Here is a 21,726-nt window from a genome sequence, read left to right on the forward strand (position 1 = left end):
AGGTCAGTCCCCCAAAGCAATAGAATGAAAAAACAAAAATAAACCAATGGGAGCTAATCAAGCCCACAAGCATTTGCACAGCAATGGAAAACTTTAAAAAAAGCAAAAAGACAATCTATGCAATGGGAGAAAAGAGTTTCAAATAATGTAACTGACAAGAGCTTAATTTCCAAAACATACAAACAACTTATACAACTCAACAGCAAAAACAAAACAAACAAACAAACAAAACCCAGTTGAAAAATGAGGAGAAGGGGACTGTATTAAGATGGCGGGACAGAAGGAATGGAGTTCACCTGCTCTCTTCAAAACAAAATTACCACCAAATGCTGAACAACCTCCAACAAAATGGATTGGAAACTTTCAAAAAAGATATCCTACTCCAAGAAACAAAGAGGAGACCACATCAAGATGGTAGGAAGGCCTATTATGTGATACACACAAGCCCATGAGCATCATGTGGGCAGCACACAGACTGGAAAGGAACTGTGTCACAGAGACCCACCTACAGGAGTGAGAGTTCTGAGTCCCACATTGGATCCCCATACCTGGGGGTATGGCATTGGGAGAAAGAGCCCCCAGAGCATCTGGCATTGAGGGTAGTAGGGCTTCTGTGCTAAAGCTCCATGGGACTGGGGGAGACAGAAACCCCATTCTCGAAAGGCACACACAGGCTTTCATATCCACGGGGTCCCAGACAAAGTAGAGACTCCATGGGAATCTGGGGCAGGCCTGACTGCAGTTCTTGGAGGATCTCCTGGGAAAACAGGGAGTGACTGTGGATCACTGCTGGGGAAGGACACTGGAAGCAAAAGTCTCAGGAGTGCTCACTGGCATGTGTTCCTCTAGAGGTGGCCATTTTGGGAAAATCCGGCCCCACCTATCAGCGCTGAGAAGCCCCAGGTCAAACACGAATCCAGGTGAGATCACAGCCCCACCCATCAGTAAACAGGCTGCCTAAAGACACCCTAATCACACAACTGCCTCTAATCTCACCCAGAGCAAAGACCCATCCTCCAGAGGGATAAGAAGCAGCTCCACCTACTAGAGGGCAGGCACCAGTCCTTTCCATCAGGAAGCCTATAGCAAGCCCCCATACCAACTTCAGCCACAAAGGGTGCGGACTTCAGAAGAAAGAGGGGCTACCACATTGTTTTCTGGAAAAAGGAGACCACACCAAAAACCTATAAAAATGTAAAGGCAGAGAACCGTAACCCAGATGAAGGAGAGAGAAAAACCCCAGAAAAACAGCTAAGAGATCTGGAGAGTATCAGCCTCCAGGAAAAAGACTTTAGACTGATGATCATAATGTGATGCAGGGCATTGGAAACAGATGGGAGGCAAAGACTGATAATTTACAGGAAACACTGAGCAAAGAAATACGAAATTTAAGACTGAAGCAAGCAGAGATGAAAAATACAATACCTGAAATATAAAATTCATTAGAAGCAGCCAACAACAGAATACATGAGGCAGAAGAATGAACAAGTGAGGTGGAGGACACACTATTGGAAATCACTGATGTGGAACAGAAAAAGAAAAAAGATTGAATAGATTGGAAGACAGTCTAAGAGAACTCTAGGACAACATTACATGCACCAACATCTGCATTATAGGGGTGCCAAAAGAAGAAGAGAGAGAGAAAAGCCCAGAGAACCTATGTGAAGAGATAATAGGCCAAAACTTCCCTACCATGGGGAAGGAATCACTCACTGAAATCTAGGAAGCACACTGAGTACCATATGAAATAAACCCAAGGAGGAACACCCCAAGACACATATTCATGAAACTGGACAAAATTAAAGACAAAGAGAACATATGGAAAGCATCTAGGGAAAACAAACACATAACATACATGGGAATCCTGAAAAGATTTTCAGCTGATTTTTCAGCAGAAGCTCTGCAGGCCAGAATGGAGTGGCACGATATACTTAACGAGATGAAAGGAAAAATCTCCAACCAAGATTACTCTACCCAGCAAGGCTTTCATTCTGATTTGAAGGAGAAAGCAAAAGCTTTACAGACAAATAACACTTAAGAGCCTTCAGCACCACTAACCCAGATTTACAAAAAATACTGAAAGAACTTCCTGAGGCAAAGAAAAGGCCACAACTAGAAACCAAATCACTACAAATGACAAGGATCACCAGTAAAGGCATAGACCCAGTAAAGGCATAGACACAGTAAATGTAGGAAATCATCCACGCTTCAATATGCTACCAAATCCAGAAATTGGGAGAAGAGGAGGGTACAAGTGCAGGACACTGGAGATGCACTTCCAATTAAGAGACCAACAACTTAAAACAATCATAGAGAGAGAGAGACGCCTATCTCAAAACTTCAGGGTAACTATAGGCCAAAAACCTACAATAGATACACACACAAATAAGAGCAATCAACTCAAATACAACGCTAAAGGTAGTCATCAATCCACAAAAGGAGAGAACAAGAGAAGAAGGGAAGAAAAAAGAGCAACAGCAACAAATCCAAAACAGTTAATGAAATGGCAATAAGAACATACAAATCAGTAAATAGCCTACATGTAAACGGACTAAATGCCCCAACCAAAAGATCTAGACTGGCTGAATGGATAGAAAAACAAGACCCATACATATGCTGTCTTCAAGAGACCCACTTCACTTTCTAGGGACACATACAAATTGAAAATGAGAGGATGGAAGAAAATATTCCATGCAAATGGCAATCAAAAACGCTGGAGTAATGATACTCATATCAGACAAAATAGGCCTGAAAATAAAGAATCTGATAAGAGACAAAGATGGGCATTACATAATGATCAAAGGACCAATCCAGGATCACTTCAATATATAAGGCAACTGCTAACAACCTTAAAAGGAGAAATTAACAACAACACCATAGAGCAGGGGACTTTAACACCCCACTTACTGCAATGGACAGATCATCCGGACAGAAAATCAGCAAGAAAACTCAGGCCCTAAATGAAGCATTAGACCAGATGGATTGAATAGAGAGTTATAGGACATTCCATCCAAAAGCAGCAGAATACACTTCTTTTCAAGTGCACATGGAATTTGCTCTAGGAATGATCACATTCTGGGACACAAATCAAGCCTTGGTAACTTTAAGAAAATGGAAATCGTATCCAGCATCTTTTTCCAAATACAACGCTATTCGACTTGAAATCAACAAGAAAAAAATTGCCAAAAACCACACACACACAAAGACATGAAGGCTAAACAACATGCTACCAAACAACCAATGGATCATCGAAGAGATCAAAGAGGAAAACTATAGCAAAAGCAGTTCTAAGAGGGAAGTTTATAGCAATACAAGCATACCTCAGGAAACAAGAGAAACCTCAAATAAACAACCTAACTTCACATCTCAAGCAGCCTGAGAGAGTGTAACAGACAAGACCTAAAGATATAAGAAGGAAAGAAATAATAAAGATCAGAGCAGAAATGAATGAAATAGAAAGGAAGAAAACCATAGAAAAGAGCAATAAAAATAAAAACTGGTTCTTTGAAAAGATCAACAAAATTGAAAAACCCTTAGTCAGACTTATCAAAAAAAAAAAAAAAAAAAAACAGAGGCCTCAAATCCATAAAATTAGAGATGAAAAAGGAGAAGTTACAAAGGACATCACAGAAATACAGAGGATCCTACGAGACTACTACATACCAATAAATCTATACCAATAAAAGGGAAATCCTAGAAGAAATGGACAAATTCTTAGAAAACTACAATCTTCTAAGACTAAACCAAGATGAACTAGAAAAGACGAATGGACCAATCACAAGCACAGAAATTGAAACTGTGATTTAAAAAATTCCAAAAAATAAAAGTCTAGGACCAGATGGCTTCACAGGGAATTCGATTCAAACATTTAGAGAAGAGATAACACCTATTCCTCTGAAACTATTCCAAAAACTTTCAGAGGACGGAACGCTTCCAAACTCATTCTAGAAGTCCACCATCACCCTGATAGCAAAACCAAACAAAGATGCCACAAAAAAAGAAAACTACTGGCCAATATCTCCAATGAATCTAGATGCAAAAATCCTCACCAAAATACTAGCAAACCAAATCCAACAGTACATTGAAAGGTTTGTACATTATGATCAAGTGGGATCTGTCCCAGCAATGCAAGGATTCTTCAATATCCACAAATCCAACAGTATGATACACCACATTAACAAACTGAGGAATAAAAACCATATCATCCTCTCCATAGGTGCAGAGAAAGACTTTCACAAAATGCAACACCCATAAAATCCCTTCAGACATGGGTACAGAACGAACCTACCTCAACATTCTAAAGGGCATATATGACAAACACACAGCTAACATCATTGTGCATGGTAAAAAGCTGAAAGAATTCCCTCTGTGGTGAAGGATGTCTGCTCTCACCACTAATATTCAACATAGTTTTGGAAGTCTTGGGCATGGAAATCAGAGAAGAAAATGAAATAAAAGGAATCCAAATTGGAAAGGAAGAGGTACAACTCTATTTGCGGAGGCATGATACTATACCTAGAAAATCCTAAAGATGCTACCTGAAAACTGTTAGCATTCATTGATGAATTTGGAAAAGTCACAGAACACAAAATTAATACACAGAAATTCATGGCATTTCTATATACTAAGAATGAACGATCAGAAAGAGAAATTCAGGAAACAATCCCATCAACCATCACATCAATGAGAAAGAAATTCATAGGAATAAACCTACCTAAAGAGACAAGAGACCTGTACTCTGAAGACTATAAGACACTGATGAAAGACATCAAAGGTCACACAAACAGATGGAAATACCATCTTTTTGGATTGGAAGAATCAATATTATCAAAATTACTGTACTACCCAAGGCAATCTGCAGAGTCAATGCAATCCCTATCAAACTACCAAGGACAGTTTTTGTAGAACTAGAAGAAAATATCTAAAAGTTTGTTTGAAAGCATGAAAGGCTCAGAATAGCCAGACATCCTGAGAAAGCAAAACAGAGCTGGAAGAATCAAGTTCCCTGACTTCAGATTATTCTACTAAGCATCAAAACCACATGGTACTGGCACCAAGACAGAAATGTACATCAGTGGAACAGGATAGAAAGCCCAGAATTAAACCCACACGCCTACAGTCAACTAATCTATGGCAATAGAAGCGAGAACATACAATAGAGAAAAGACTGCACCTTCAATAAATGATGCCATGAAACCTGGACAGCCACATGGAAAAGAATGAAATCAGAACACTTCCTAACACCACACACAACAATAAATGCAAAATGGATGAAAGACCTAAATAGAAGACCAGATAACATAAAACTCTTGAAGGAAAACATAGGCCAAACACTCTCTGATATAAACCAAAGCAATGTCTTCTCAGATCCACCTCCTAGAGTAATAACAATAAGAACAAAAAAAAATCAATGGGACTTAATTAAATTTAAAACTTTCTGCACAGCAAAGGAAACCCTAAACAGAACAAAAAGACAACCCAAAGAATGGGAGAACATATTTGCAAATGAAGAGACTGACAAGGGGTTCATCTCCAAAATTTATAGCTACCCCTGCAGCTCAATTACAAACAAGAAAATAACCACATCAACAAATGGGCAGAAGACCTAAACCGACAATTCTCCAAAGAAGACATAACAGATGGCCAAAAAACACATGAAAAGATGTTCAACAGCACTAATTATTAGAGAAATGCAAATAAAAACTACTAGGAGGAACTACCTTACACCACCCAGCATGGCCATCATTAAAAAGTTTACAACCTGGAAATGCTGAAGAGGGGTGGAGAAAATGGAACCCTTATCATACTTTTGGTGGGAATGCAAATTGGTGCAATACTATGGAAAAGAGTGTGGAGATTGCTCAGAACACTAAAAATAGAATTACCCTTGATCCAGCAATCCTACTCCTGGGCATCTCTCCAGAGAAAACATGACTTGAAAAGATACCTGTACTCCAATGTTCATTGCAGTACTAGGTACAATACCCAAGCCATGCAAACAACCTAAATGTCCATCGGCAGTGGAGGAGATAAAGAAGATGTCGTCCATATACACAATGGAATATTACCCAATCATACAAATGAATGATGGGAGTTCCCACAGTGGCCCAGTGGTCATGAATCTGGCTGGTATCCATGTGGATGCAGGTTTGAACTCAAGCCTTCTTCCATGAGTCGGGGAGCTGGCATTGCTGTCAAATGTGGTGTAGGTCATAGATGTGGCTGATGCCATGTTGCTTGGACTGTGGTGTAGACCAGCAGCTGCAGCTGGGATTCAATCCCTAAATGGAAACTTCCATATGCCCTAGGTTTGGCCCTAAAATGCAAAAAAATAAAATAAAATAAATCATGAAGAATGAAATAATGCCATTTACAGCAGCATGGATGGACCTAGAAATTATTGTCCTAAGTGAAGTTAGACAGTGAAAGACAAACATCATATGATATCACTTATAGGTGGAATCTAAAAAAGGGATACAATGAACATCTTTGCAGAGCAGAAATAGACTAACAGACTTTGGAAAACTAATGGTTTCCAAAGGATACAAGCTGGGGAGTAGGTGGGGTGGGCTGGGTGTTTGGGATGGAAATGCTGTAAAATCAGGTTGTTATGTTTGCTGAACAACTATAAATGTAATAAAATTCAATATAGCCCTGGGAACTATGTCTAGACGCTTAGGATGGAGAATAATGTGAGAAAAAAGATATATATGTAAGTGAGACTGGGCCACCTTTCCATAGAGTAAAAAATTGACAGAATCCTGAAAAACAGCTATAATGGGGAAAAAAACATTATAATCTAAAATCAATGAATTAAAAATAATAAACAAACAAACAAATGAATACATACATACATACATACATAAACTTAGAAGGTTTTGCACAGGAAAACCTTGTTTGCACCTAAACAAACCAAGAAAAAAAGACAACCCATGGAATGGGAGAAAATATTTGCAAATGAAGCAACTGACAGGGGATTCATCTCCAAAATTTATAATCACCTCCAAAAAAATGGGCAGAAGACTTAGACAATTCTCCAAAGGAGACAGACAGATGGTCATAAAGCACAAGAAAAGATGTTTATCATCACTACTTATTAAAAAAATACAAATCAAGATACAATGAGGTACTCCCTCATACCCACCAGGATGGCCATCATCAAAAAGTCTGCAATAAATAAGTGCTGTAGAGGATGTGGAGAAATGGGGACCCTCTTAACAGTGTTGGTGGGAATGAAAATTGATACAGCCACTGTGGAAAACACTATGATCGTGTCTCAGAAAAACTAAAAACAGAATTATCATATGATCCAGAAATCCCACTCCTGGGCATCTATCCAGAGAAATCCATGACTTGAAAAGACCTAGGCACCCAAGTGTCCACTGAAGCACTTTACAATAGCCAAGATCTGGAAGCAACCTAAATGTCCATCAACAGAAGAATGGATAAAGAAGAGGTGGTACATAAACACCATGGGATATTAGCCATTAAAACGAAAGAACTAATGGCACTTGCAGCAACATGGACGGATATAGACAGTATCATGCTAAGTGAAGTTAGTAAGACAGTGAGACACCAATATCATATGCTATCACTTATATGTGGGATCTAAAAAATATGGATACAACTTCTGTGTAGAACAGAAAATGACTTTGAAAAACTTTCCGTTACCAGGTGGGATTCACCCCAGGTTCACAAGGATGGTTCAACACACTCAAATCAAACAATGCCATGCACCACATTAACAAAAAAGTCAGAAACCACATGATCATCTCAAAAGATGCAGAAAAAGCATTTGACAAAGTCCAACATATATTCATGATCAAAACTCTTAATAAAGTGGGTCTAAGAGGGAACAATCCTTAACATAAATAAAGCCATTTATGACAAACCCGCAGAAAATATAATACTCAATGGAGAAAAGCTGAAAACCTTCCCATGAAAATATGGAGCAAGACACGGATGCCCACTCTCAGCACCAATGGTATTCAACATATTACTAGAAGTTCTATCCACAGCAAACACACAAACAAAAGAAATAAAAGCCATCCAAATAGGAAGAGTAGTGGCTAAAACTGTCAGTGTAAAATGATCACAGTAAACCTAGTCAATATCCATTACCACAAAGAGTTACACATTTTCTTTCTGTGATAAGAAATTTTTTTTTTCCTTTTGGCTGTGCCTGTGACATGCAGAAGTTTCTGAGCCAGGGATTGAACCTGCGCCACAGCAGTGACCTGAGCCACAGCAATGATACCACTGGATCCTTAACCCACTCTCCACTAGGGCATCCAAGGACTCTTAAGATCCATTCTCTCAGCTACTCTCCAACACACAACACGGTATTAACTGCAGTCACCATGCTGTACATTACCGTCCATGATTTATTTTACTTTATTTTATTTTATTTTATTTTATTTTATTTTATTTTATTTTATTTTACTATTATTATTTATTACTCATCTGTAATTGCACAATGACCATAATAATCCAATTTCACAGGATTTCCATCCACAGCCCAAGCACATCCCCCCACCCCCCAAACTGTCTCCTCCGGAGACCATTATTTTCTGTCTTTTATTTATCAATCTGCTAAAAGGGAAGCTGAAGCAGGCTGAGTGACCTTTTAAATGTATGGAACCCCAAATGCTACAAAACGAGATTCCACAGGCTCCAAAGGCTGCCACAGATTCACCCTTCTTTGTGACTATGATGGAATTGTCCACCTATCAGTGTGAGCAGGGAAGATGTTAGGAATGGCTTATAAAAAGTTACTATTTTGCAAGCCCGTTCAGGTTGAGGCTCTTGAATATCATCCTAGAGGTCACTAACACTTCACTGTATGGAATCCAGGGGCTGAGTCAAAATAGAGGGGTCTATTTTGGGAAGGGAAGCAGGAGGCTGTAGGGTCAGCTGGTGGACATGGTGAGCATATGGCTCCCTGTTGGGTTGATGGCTGGATGTGGAATAAAGAAAACTAGGGTCAGGTCATCTGAGAACCAAGGACCTGAGATGAACTCGCCATTGTTAGAAGCATCCTGAACCTTCAGAAAAGAACAGGGACCATGTCTAAAGGTTTGCGAATATCAGAGCCATATCTCCTCAGAGAAGGACTCCCCAGGCTCTCCAGGCCTCACTCCCAAAGCCTCCCTTAGAGACAAGGCCTCCCCACCTTTGTCCTTGTCAGCTCACTGACCCTAGAGGTCCTGCCTATCCCTGAGGACTTGGGTTTCCACAGAGATATGGTGGTGGAGAATTGCTGACACAGCTTACCAGCCTGACCAACAGTAGTTCCCACCACACTGGGGCAACTGGGCACAGGGACACATGGCTCTAGAGACTTGAACCATCTGGACCCCATGTGCACGGTGTCCTTGCCTACCAGCTGTGCCACAGAAGAGCCAGGAATACCTGTGCTTGCCCAACTGATTCTCAGGGGGTTTTCCTGGGAGAACACTTGCCCACCTTACCTCTTTTTTTTTTTTTTTTTTTTTTTTTGTCTTTTTGCTATTTCTTTGGGCCGCTCCCGCGGCATATGGAGGTTCCCAGGCTAGGGGTCGAATCGGAGCTGTAGCCACTGGCCTACGCCAGAGCCACAGCTACGTGGGATCCGAGCCATGTCTGCAACCTACACCACAGCTCACAGCAACACCGGATCGTTAACCCACTGAGCAGGGGCAGGGGCCGAACCCACAACCTCGTGGTTCCTAGTCGGATTCGTTAACCACTGCGCCACGATGGGAACTCCCCCCACCTTACCTCTTATCCATGAATCCCCACGACTACCTGACTGCTGCTTGTCGGCCAACCACACACCTGAGAAGGTTCTGTGCTAGAGAGTGATCTGCAATCAGCCTCACCCTTCTAGGGCCCCAGATTCTAGGACCATACAAATGCTGAAGGTGTGTCCCTGCCTAAGGTACAGATACCCTAAATCCATCCACATGATTTCCACTGGAATTCACCAGCATTTGGAGGGAGGAATTCTTGACCCTAAAGATTGAATCAACCTGAGAGGAGCAATGCTGTGATTCAGAATGAAGGGCCAAGGCACACATAAAATGGCACATCACCCAGGATGCCCCACTCACAATTCAAATATAATGTGATATACACACACACCAATGATGCCTGAAGATTCTGGCTTGCCACATAATTAAGTCATAACACACAGATGAGTGATATGCTCTAAATGCATTTTTGAAGCTCTTCAAGAAACTCAGGTGACATTTCAGATGTGATATCTGCATGGTATGAATATTCCAAACATGAGCAAACTCAAATTACAAAGCTGAGGTAACCGAACACAGAGCCGATTATCCCAAGCTAGTCTGAACCAGTTCCAGTGCCCTTTCATATATGCATGTGCACACAATCCACTTACACTCTGAGGAGGACCCTCAACACCCACCAGGGGATGTAAGCAAAGGACATCACACATACGTATGGGTGTGTGTGTGTGTGTCTTCTGAGCACACATGTACCTTTTATTCCTCAGTGTGAATCACCATACAAACTGACCGCCTAAGTTTACATATCTCAATAGACACAACTTCTAAAGTTTTACAGACAAATTCCTACTCACCTGGAATTTTCCACTGCCTCTCCTACTGAGACAGGTTGGGACCTGGCACCCTTGGCTGCGGTGGCTGCAGTGGCTGCAGGGAATGCACCTGGACAAACATCTCCTGGGGAACAAAATACAGCAAAAGTATAAACAATGAGAAAGAACTCTGCTTGCACATTGCGGACAAATCATGAGAAAAATACAACTGCCACTTCTGAAGAACAGAGAGCAAAAGCAGAGGACTATGCATGCCCCCTACATGCACCACACTAAAGGGGTGGGGTGGGCAAGCCCCCTCAGCCACCCCCCGGCCCAATCCCTGGACATGCCCCTATCCTCACCCCATAGAAGGAACTAGCTCACCGCTACTCAGTGAGAAGCTGAACGAGGGAACATGGTGATTGCTTCAGTGCCTCTACGCTGAAGCAGGTGTCCTGAATAAAGTCTTCACTGAGTTTCTCCTCCAGCATCTTATCAACTGCTCTTGATTAAGGAAGGCCAAGAACTCTAGCTGGTAACACTCCAACTCTATACACATCCAAAACATGGGCCTGAATAAAACAGGTGCAACCTACCTACCAACCAGTTGTCCATGTGGAATACCTACATGTACAGGCTCACGAAAACCAGCAAGTCCTCAGTTGTCTCATGCATAGCCCGTATGCCATGCCATAGCCCTAAAACACAGCTAATCCAGGACTCCTGAACACACACACAGCCTACACCGTTTCTTGGTTTCCAAACACACAGACTTCTCACACCTCTCAGAATACATACCACATAAGCTCCAGGAACTCAAATACACACACAGCCACAATTAGCCTACACTGACTAAGATACATATACAAATGTCAAACACCTATGGACACACACATACAGATATTCCCAACCCTTGGACATACAGATGCCCCAAACACTAGGCGTGATGCCACCTCTTCAAAATACAACCACCCTCCTCCTCCCCCAACATAGACACCAAAGGGCACTCTAAGTGTATGTGTGTCAAATGTATGTATGTTTTTACTCTCCCCTGGATAGACACAGACAGACCATCTCTTAGTACCTATTAACAAACACATTAGCAACAAACACATAACACAGCATTCTCCAAAGGAACATACTTTGCACACTCCTAACAACTCCAAGCCATGCGAACAAGACTTGGGCAGTCATGCACCTGGTGATAGACCTACAAACATGGATATGCAAGTAAGACCCATGGACATATCTCCAGAAAACCACATATGAAATGACTTCCATCTATCAAATGATAAGAGGAGCCAGCTCACACACCTGCATTTACTAACACATAACCATACCCCATATTTCTCCTACACATCAATGCAAGTCTCCAACTCCCCTGAATAAACACAGAACCTCATCTCTCCATTAGAAACACACATACGAACTCCTGGAAGAGCACATAGGCAAAGCATTCTCTGACATCAACCTCATGAATATGTTCACAGGTCCTTCTCCCAAGGCCACATAAAGGAGAGCAAAAATAAACCAATGGGACCTAGTCAAACTCACAAGTTTTTGCACAGCAAAGGAAACCAGCAAGAAAACACAAAGACAACTTTCACAATGGGAGAAAATAGTTTCAAACAATGCCATGGACAAGGGCTTCATCTCTAGGATATACAAGCAACATATGCAACTCAACAGCAGAAAAGCCAACCACCCAATGGAAAAATGGGCAAAAGTCCTGAAGAGACATTGCACCAAGGAAGATACACAGATGGCCAACAAGCACCTGAAGCAATGCTCAACATCCCTGATTATTAGAGAAGTGCAAACCAAAACGACCATGAGATACCACCTCACACCAGTCACAATGGCCATCATTCATCAGTCCACAAATCACAAGTGCTGGAGGGGCTGTGGAGAAAAGGGAACCCTCCTGCCCTGTTGGTGGGAATGTAAGCTGGTACAGACACTATGGAAAACCACATGGAGGTACCTTAGACATCTACACCTAGAACTACCCTATGACCCCGCAATCCCACTGTTGAGCATACATCCGGACAAAACTTTCCTTGAAAAAGACACATGCACCTGCATGGTCATTACAGCTCTATTCACAATAGCCAAGACATGGGAACCAACCCAAATGTCCATCAACAGATGATTGGATTGGGAAGATGTGGTATACATACACAATGGAATCCTACTCAACCATAAAAAAGGACATGAGGCCATTTGTGTCACCATGAATGGAACTAGAGACTCTTATCCTCAGGGAAATAAGTCAGAAAGAGAAAAACAAAGACCATAGGACATCACGTATAACTAGAATCTAATATAAAGCACAAATGAACATTTCCATAGAAGAGAAAATAATAGACTTGGAGAATGGACTTGTGGCTGCCCAGGGAGAGAGGGAGGGAGTGGGAGGGATTGGGAGCTTGGGGTTAACAGGTGCAAACTATTGATCTTGGAATGGATGTACAATGAGATCCTGCTGTGTGGCATTAAGAATTCTGTCTAGATACTTACATTGCCACACAACAATGTGATGAAAACCTGTGTGTACATGTATGCGTAACTTGGTCACCATGCTGTACAGCGGAAAAAAAAATAAATGAATAAATAAATAATAAATAACAAAGAAACACACATGTGCACTTCCCCAAATATTTAGGCCTAAAATGTCCCTACTGAAAAATACAAGTGCAAAGCCCCAGCAAATATTCTACCAAATGACCATGCCCCTTGAATACACACACAAACTCATACACACAACTCCTCTCCACAAGCCCCAAATATACCCACAATTACCCAGGACATTACAAATATGGCAACGTATAACCCCTATGCATTTGGTTCTAAATACACATATAATACATGCTCTGCATATACATAAAAATCACACTCCCCCCCCACCCAGCCGTCATGCAAATACAGAAGCACAGAAACACAGGACAGCAACCTATGGAATATTCACCAGTCTCATAAAAGTTTCAGACTTGCCCTAAACACATCAAAAGACACACACACAGCTCCTGAAAAACTGCTACACAGAAAAGCCAAGAAGCATACAACATGCTACAAATACACAAATAATCATCCTAAAGATAAGGATAGATTCGGATACTTAAAATACATGAAAAGTCCCACTGGGGGTGAAAGACAAGGTTTAACAGAGTTTGGGGAACTGGTGTAAGCTGAGGAGCACTCAAGGAATGGAACCCAGCTACGATCTACACTAACTTGAAGGAAGACGAGGGGCCTGTATGTGTCAGACATGCTGAAGCCACAAACCCCCATACTTAAAACATAGGACAACAGATAGGAAGAGTAAATCCTGTTGCATGAAGTCATGGAGTTAGTAGTCCTTGAAAAGCAGCATTTTTTCACATACCCAAGACAGAAATATAGATGACAGGGGACAAAACTAGGTAAATGGGGACATTAGCTGGAAACCTGAGATGAATTGCCATATAGTACATGTTACCACACTCCTGGTAATACACACAGGACTTCAATAGCATTGTTGACTGACCTGGTTAAGCCATGTAGGGGCAAAGTGAGGGACAAAAGATGTAAGCCTTGCCATCTGCCCCCAAATGAGGAAGAAGGCAGACTTCTCCCTTCTCCTCTTTTCCTTGGATTATAGAAATGGAGCTCTCGTGGTTCTTGGGGCTGCTCTGCTCCCTTGCCAGCCTACTTCTCTCTCTCTCACAAGTGTCTTATGCTAAAAAGCTCGCTCATTGCCTACTGCTTTGTCTCAAGCTGAATTCATTCTGCAATGAGTCAGAAAAGCCTGAGCTTCATGAGTCCTGACACTGGGAGAGAGGTTTTTCCTTAAAAGACAGTGGTTTTGAGGAGTTCGAGTCATTCTTTTGTGGCACAGAAGGTTAAGGATCCAACTTTGTCACTGCAGCCATCCAGATCGCTGCTGTGGCATTCATTCCTGGGCCTGGGAACCTCCACATGTGGCAGATAATATCAAAAAAAAGGAAAAAAAAATAATCATTGTGTTCCAGTCCACTCCTAACCTGGGAACCTGGGTTCAAGTGCCAAGCTACCGTACAGGTTGATTCAAGTCCCACTCTCAATTTTGGCTGGGTTGAAGTCCCAGCCACGGAGTTTCACTACATTCCCCACATATACAACATAAATGGATTGTACACCCAAACAAACAGACCCCCGTAATGACCAAACATGGCCTTTATGCATAGGCAGATAATCCAAGTCCACCATTAGACACACAACCCCAAAACTCATGGGTGAAAACACCATGTGCCAAATATTCCCCTGAACACTAACTTACAAACACCTAAACACCAACTCCTTGAGTGTGCCTCTGTTACATCTCAAAACCCTTCAAATATAACACTCACCCTTAAAAACGTTCACCAAAACACAGGCATGAACTCCCCTTATACACACATATCCATAGACCTAACCAACCCAGATATCTGACCACCCACCAGACTCCCAACAACCTATTAAATATGTATGAACCCCATCTAGGCTTGTGCATCATTCATGATTTACATCAGACTACAAAGAGATGGTGAGCACTACATTCAGGAAAGTTGTCCCCACCATGGACCCAAGCATGCCTTTTGAATATGAGCATTGACAGTAATTTTTATGTTCTGAAGGAGACACCAATGAAACTATGATCATGTACCTTGGCTCTTCACTGATTTTCCAGTGACCTGTGCTACTTCCTGGGAAGTGCATGAGGGTTTTCCAATTGGAAATGTTTCTGTCTAGCTTTCCTACTCTTGAGAACTGCATGCTGGAATGGCACACATTTGAATGGCCCACAAACTTTATGCACCTGCTTCTGGAGGCCCTGCAATCACTCAAGTCTTCATGCAGCCCGACCCACAGTGCTGCCAATAAACTGTGGTGGAAACACTGCTCCAGACCTTCACTCCATGCCGGCATGAACCCACACAGAGGAGGGCCCAGATATCCTACAGAGTGAAAAAGAGTGCTGAGGGCTCACACCCAACACGTGAAAAGTCCCCATATGCCTTACCAGGGCCTTCACAGAACTAAGCAGAAAGGCTGCCATGACTGGCCCCACCCCCAGGCGGGCCACCCGTTGGGAAACCACCCTTTGCCCTCATGCATGCACTACTGGCTTCCCAAGCAGACCCGCCTCAACAGATGCTAGGAGCGGTTGGTGGAGGGTAGTCCCTGCACCTGACAGCCCTAGCCACTAGTGGACATGTGCATGCTTGCTGGCGTGGGATGTGTGAATACCTAGCCCAGGTCTTCTTGCAAGAGAGGAATATAATGGAGAATTGGCATCCTCTGGGGAGTTTTTTGATATGTCTTCTCATTGCGATCTTTCTGGCCTTCTCCTCTTCAACCTGTCTCTTGTGAGGTGATCTCCCACATTCAAATTGCAAACTTGAAAACCGTCCATTTAGATATGATCCCCATGAAAGAGTTTGGAGAGCTCCAGCCTAAGCACGGTATCCTCAATTTGGGCCAAGGGCATTCATGCCCTTTGGGCTGCAGTTCCTTAGTTTTGCTTACTGTTTTTTCTAGAAATCTTAGGTCCTTTTACCTAGCAAGCCTTAGGGTTCCATTAAAAAGAATTTCTAGCAATGAATTGTAGACATGGAAAACACTCTGAGAGAAATTTCTCCTGTTTCCATGCCTAGAGCTTTTCCAAATGCATTTGTTCTACTCGAATGTTTTGCTCTCCGTGTAGTTAGTTAATGCATGGAAGTTTTTCAATAAAGGTTGATTCATAGGTGTTTCCTTTGTAAGGTTTTGGTTATCCTTGTGAAGTAAACTTGACAATCTTGGCCAATTACAGCACAGCAGGTACTTTGGGAACAATTGTACTCTCCCTCCCTACTTCTTTGACTACATCACAGAATTTCCGTTGGCAATCAACCAACAAATAAATAGGAGCAGATTCAACTTACTGACCTGACATTGTCATACTTTGCAAAGAAATGTGAACCATCAGGACCGTTCTCCGGTTAGCTGCAACGTTGGAGCATTTCTTCATCAACAGGATACCTCTCATGAGCCCTTACATCTAACAACACCCAGAGCACCCAAGGGCACAGACTTGAAACGTCCACAAGACACAAACCTGGAATCTCTCAGTGCCTTTAAATTTCCATCAGCAAGTGGGAGATTACCTGTCTTCTGATGCTTGTGATCCATTTCCAGAGATGTTTCTCCTCAGCTGTCAGTGCCTGCCCTGAAGCTCTCTGTAGGAATAATCAGAAATAAGGGTCCAAAAGACATTGAGACACCCACATGCATGACTGGTTTTCCCTAATTACATTTCAGCTAATTTGATTATCTCTGCCTCTAGGATGTAGGGTTTGGAGGTAGTAAACAAAAATTGATTGCAGATTGGGAATGTCACTTTTCCACAATGTGATTTTCTATCAGGGTCCCTGAGAAGATGCATTCAAATACTATATCAGAGCGATGAGTGAGGATCTTATAAATAATCAGTTGAATGCCTGAACAAGGGGAGGAGACAACAAGGAGCCTGCCCTTCTTGAGAGCCTGGGTACAATGCTTGCCTCACCAATCCTCCCATATGAAGTTATTGGTTGAAAAACATTTAAAATTTTCATTATAAGAGCTCAAATACAGAGAAATATTTCCTAATTGTTTATTTTTTCAATCCCCCATCAAGAGGTACTTGATAGAAAGCTCACCATGATATTGCTTCAAAACCTCTCACCTCAGCTTCTCACTCTCTTTTGAGTCCATTTTTCTTTGCAAGGGCTAAGAAGCTTCTGAAGCATCTTCCCAAGTCTTTTTCTCAATGTGGGACACTCCTTCTAAACCTCTCTTGCCTTCCTCGACACCCTAACATCAGTAGGAATTGTAGTGGTGCTACAGCAGAGAATGAATTTCACCTCCCAAGAGATTTGGTTGCAGTCCTATTAGGTTTCCACCCCTTATCTCCCTTGGCAAGTTTCCTAATTTCTCACCACACAAAACATGACTACTCATTCATATCATTAGGAGAGTGTAAGGTGACATTAATTCCCAACATGAAAATAAGAGTCAGAGAACTGTTTCTCATTTGTGTCTCTGTTTTGTTTTCTAAGGGATGCAGATGGGACCATAGGTAATGATGAGCCTAGATTCTAAAGTGGAAGGTTATGGGATGCAGACAGGAAATTCACAAGCCTATAAGCAGGGCTTGAGGGTCAGGACTTAGATGGGATTGGCTTTGTCCAAAAGGAGAGTGGACATTGGTGGATAAAATACTGGCACTCTCTCAAGGTGCACATGCATTTCATGGGTAGTTGATTTTTTAAATCCTAGAAATACAAGGAGTTTCCAATGTGGCTCAGCAGAAACGAACCTGGCAAGTATCCACGAGGATGTGGGTTTGATCCCTGGCCTCCATCAGTGAAAGAAGGATCTGGTGTTGCCTTGAGCTATGCTGTAGGTCACAGACACAGCTTGCATCCCATATTGCTGTGGGTGTGCATAGGCCTGCAGCCGTAGGTCCGATTTGACTCCTATTCTGGAACTCACATATGTTGCAGGCCTGGCCCTAAAAAGGAAAATAAATAAAAGACCAAAAAAAAAAAAAAAAAACAGATCTCTGGGATATTTAGTACATTAACTTGTCTTCTTGTCCCTTATTTCTGTCCTTAACCCCACGAAGCACAAACACTCAATCCTATATCCTGCCTCTTCCATTGACATTTCATCCTGCAGATTTGGGGTCCCTTTGCCATTTTATTTTGGGTTGGACCAAAATGCACACTTCAGTTTCTAGTCCAAGTTCTCATCCTCTCTAGAACTGCTCACTACTAAGCGCCTAATATGTTACCCTTTTTGGCTAGTCTTGCCAGATAAATGCTGATGCTGAGGGAAAGGTAAATTTCAGATAAATAGGGAAAGAACTTTCAGTAAAGATATGTCCAAAATGTTGCATAGGACAGAGTTAAGGCTAAAGGCAGGCACTGTGTATAGGAAATGAAAAATTCAAATGGAGCTGGATATTTACTTTTGATATTGCCTGGCTTTGAACACTCTGTTCTTTCAGTTCCTTGAATTTCAAGAGAATGTAGAAACTCCCATAATAAAGGTTAGTCCAGTAACAGAGGAGCCACAATGGCAGTATGAAGGTGACAAAAATAATATACGGAGACAAGATTTAATTTTCTATTTTTCCTTTTTACTTGTTTTCAAGATGAACTCTTACCTTATAATTGTTAAGTTTTCCATTGCAGTTGATTTACAATGCTTTGTCTATTTCAACTTTACAGAAAAAGGACCCTGTCATACAGACACACACACACACATATATACACATATATTATACATATATAATCGCTTTCTCACATTATCCTCCAACATTTTACATCCCTGTGCACATTTTAATTTTCAGAGACAAAGAAATAATTTTTGAAAAGGCAAATGGATTGCATTCAATGTTCCTTGCCCAAAAGATCTCTGAAAAGATGTGAATGAAACAAGTATCTCTGATTACCAGTGGGAACGAGGACTGTGTGGACAGGGGAAAGAGGGGGGAGGAGGACTCAACACTGCAAATTCTATCTCGCACAAGTGGATTGTGATCCCTGAGAAGGGAGGATTTGTTGAAAATGTTACATTCAATCATTAAAAAGGTAAAACATACAATACTTACCAGCAATGTCATAATATGGGAAACACGTCAGAATGATCTCTGGTCTCGGACATGTGGGCTGTGCAGCGGCTTTTTGGATAGACTGGGCCTTTCCAGCACAAAGGAACATGAGGAAGGTGGGTCCTGCTGGATGCTGGTTGGCACACAAGACGGCTTCCTTAGGAAAGACGGACACATACCAATCACAAATGGTGGGTCTGCTGAGAGAAGCCAAACCATAAACATTGGGTTCCAGGTGGCCATGAAAACCCAAGTGGTTATCAGATGATAAATGGTGAATTTTGTTCAGAAAGTCTGGCCTCTGGGGAAGGGAGCCTGGAGCCAGTACAGAAGCAGAGGGGGTTGAAGGACAACAAACAAGTTGATGAATAACAAAGGGAAAAGGTACATCAAGACAAACCTCGGTGCTGTGACTCTGAAAACCAACACATTCATTGCCCTAAGAGGCACTCAACAATTGTCTGGCCCCTGCATAAGGTGGAAGAAACGTCTGGTTCTTGCCTCCCTGCAGAGGCCAGCATGGAATGGCACCCCACCCCCACCCAGGCTCACCTGCCCTCGGCCCCTCCCCCACTGCAGAATGACTGGAGGCCTGCATTCTACTGTTGAGATTCAAACTTGGGCTCCTTTACTTGCGTCCTGAGCATCTGTTGGGGCAGGTCCCTCGCTGGGTCCTGCTCTTGACTGTCCATGTTGAGTCCACCAGCCCATGGTGGTCCAGGCCCATGCCTGTGGGAATGGCTTCAGAAGGCGGTAAGCCTCTAGACAGGGGCTGTTTTCCAAGAGAAAGGGCCTCCCTCAAATCCCTGGGTTTCCGTTGGGACCCTTCGCTGTGGACATGGAGTTGGACTGAACGAGAGGAAGGCGACAGCACTGCACCCCAGGGACATCTCAGCTGGGGAGCCTGTAGAGACCTGAGGCTGCCCTGGGGAGGACAGCTGCTTGGAGGTGGTTCAAGAGGCCTTGCTCTGGTTGGGGAGGCAGGATGGCAGCAGGCAGGTTGGTGGTTTCTAGAAGGGAGACAAGCCACTTGGAACGTGTATGTAGCCAGTGTCCTCTTGCTATTCAATTTTATAACAAAACTTACTAATTTCAACCAATAGAGGTGAGTCGTTTGAAACAGGAAAAGATTAAATTTTAGAAAATTTGTAAGAAATGACATCTTGTGGAGTTCCCACGGGGGTGCAGCAGGTTAAGCATGTGGCATTTCCACAGTTCCAGCTTAGGTGGGATTCAGTCCCTAGCCTGTTTCTCTATGCTGCAGGTACAGCCAAAAAAAACCCCAGAAAACCTGACATTTCACTGTACTCCTGCCTACAGAATCTAGGCAGAGACGCTGTTTTCACAACTAGACAATTAATTGTTATCCCTAAGGCATTCATTCCTTAACAGTTCTAATCTTTTATATGTATTAATCTCTCTTTAAGAAACATAAGAATCTTGCCAATACCTACGGTTTTATCAATGAACCCATTTTATCAACTGTCAGTGCCATGGCTATACATGTAAGAAATCTAAAATATATATGTGTGTATTGCACATCCCGAGTTTGCAATTTTTCTGCCTTTTGCTTCTTAGTGCCACACCTGCAGCATAGGGGAGTTCCCAGGCTATGGGTCTAATCAGAGCTGCGGCTGCTGGTCACAGCCACAGCCACAGTCACAGCAATGAGGTATCCAAGCCATGTCTATGACCTATACCAGAGCTCACGGCAATGCCGGATCTCTGACCCATTTAGTGAGGCCAGGGATCAACCCTGCATCCTCGTGGATACCAGTCAGATTTGTTTCCACTGTGCCGCAACAGGAACTCCTTGGGTTTGCTATTTTTCATATCATACTCTCCCTCCCTCAATCAATCCAATGGTGCTGTGGGGTGATCAGTCTTGACACAGACACCTTTCCCTCAGAGAGCCCTGTTCTGGACCCCATACCCACTTCAGCCACCCCTCTCTCCACACTCCTTTCTGCAGTGAGCTGCTCTAGGCCCCACCGGACAGCTGCTAACATACTCTACATGGATGAAACATCGCAGTAGGTTATGTGACAGCAGGTTATCTGGTAGAGCTGCATGAACCAGAGGGACTCAACTCTTGGCCACGCTCAGGCTGCACACACCCCAAACACTTTGCTTCCTGATAGCAGTGACTTTCAAACAAGATTCTTACTCAAGTCCCAGAGAATAATGCAGACATGGGTGCTAGCTGCATGTACATTTCATAAGAAAGGACTTATGATCTTAGACTAAATCTAATCACACATTATAAAATTCATCAACCAATAAATGAATCATCTGGGGGACATCTACAGTACAAATACTTTCATGTCAGTCCTTCAGCGGTTTCTTAAAATAGTTTTGGAATTTATTTGACCAGGGGGAGGGGTTGATCTCGGGATTTAGAAAGACCCCTTCACACATTCCCCATCGGACAACAATGTCCTGGAAGGCAGCAACAATGTCTTCCTGCCACCAGCACAAGAGCAACAAGACTAGGGTCAACTCTGCACCCCCTGAAAACATGCCCAGTAACTGGTAGAGAGTA

At 42.6% G+C, this 21,726-nt stretch overlaps 1 long non-coding RNA gene across 1 annotated transcript in view; it reads right to left on the reverse strand.

Moving 5' to 3' along the window:
* Positions 1 to 21,726, reverse strand: part of LOC146396328 (uncharacterized) — a 113,415-nt gene that overhangs the window by 85,874 nt on the left and 5,815 nt on the right. Inside the window, exons 2-5 of the long non-coding RNA XR_014828245.1 lie at positions 19,185 to 19,341; positions 17,886 to 18,080; positions 16,693 to 16,764; positions 10,586 to 10,688 (exon numbers count right to left, since the gene is read on the reverse strand). This is a non-coding gene — a long non-coding RNA (uncharacterized LOC146396328). The remainder of the gene's footprint in view (positions 1 to 10,585; positions 10,689 to 16,692; positions 16,765 to 17,885; positions 18,081 to 19,184; positions 19,342 to 21,726) is intronic.

The sequence above is a fragment of the Sus scrofa genome, chromosome 14 (genome assembly GCF_054392235.1).
Source record: "Sus scrofa isolate SSC_HxYL_T2T_F1_AM1 chromosome 14, Sscrofa_HxYL_maternal_Yorkshire_Landrace_v2.0, whole genome shotgun sequence".
NCBI classification, from domain to species: Eukaryota; Metazoa; Chordata; class Mammalia; order Artiodactyla; family Suidae; genus Sus; species Sus scrofa.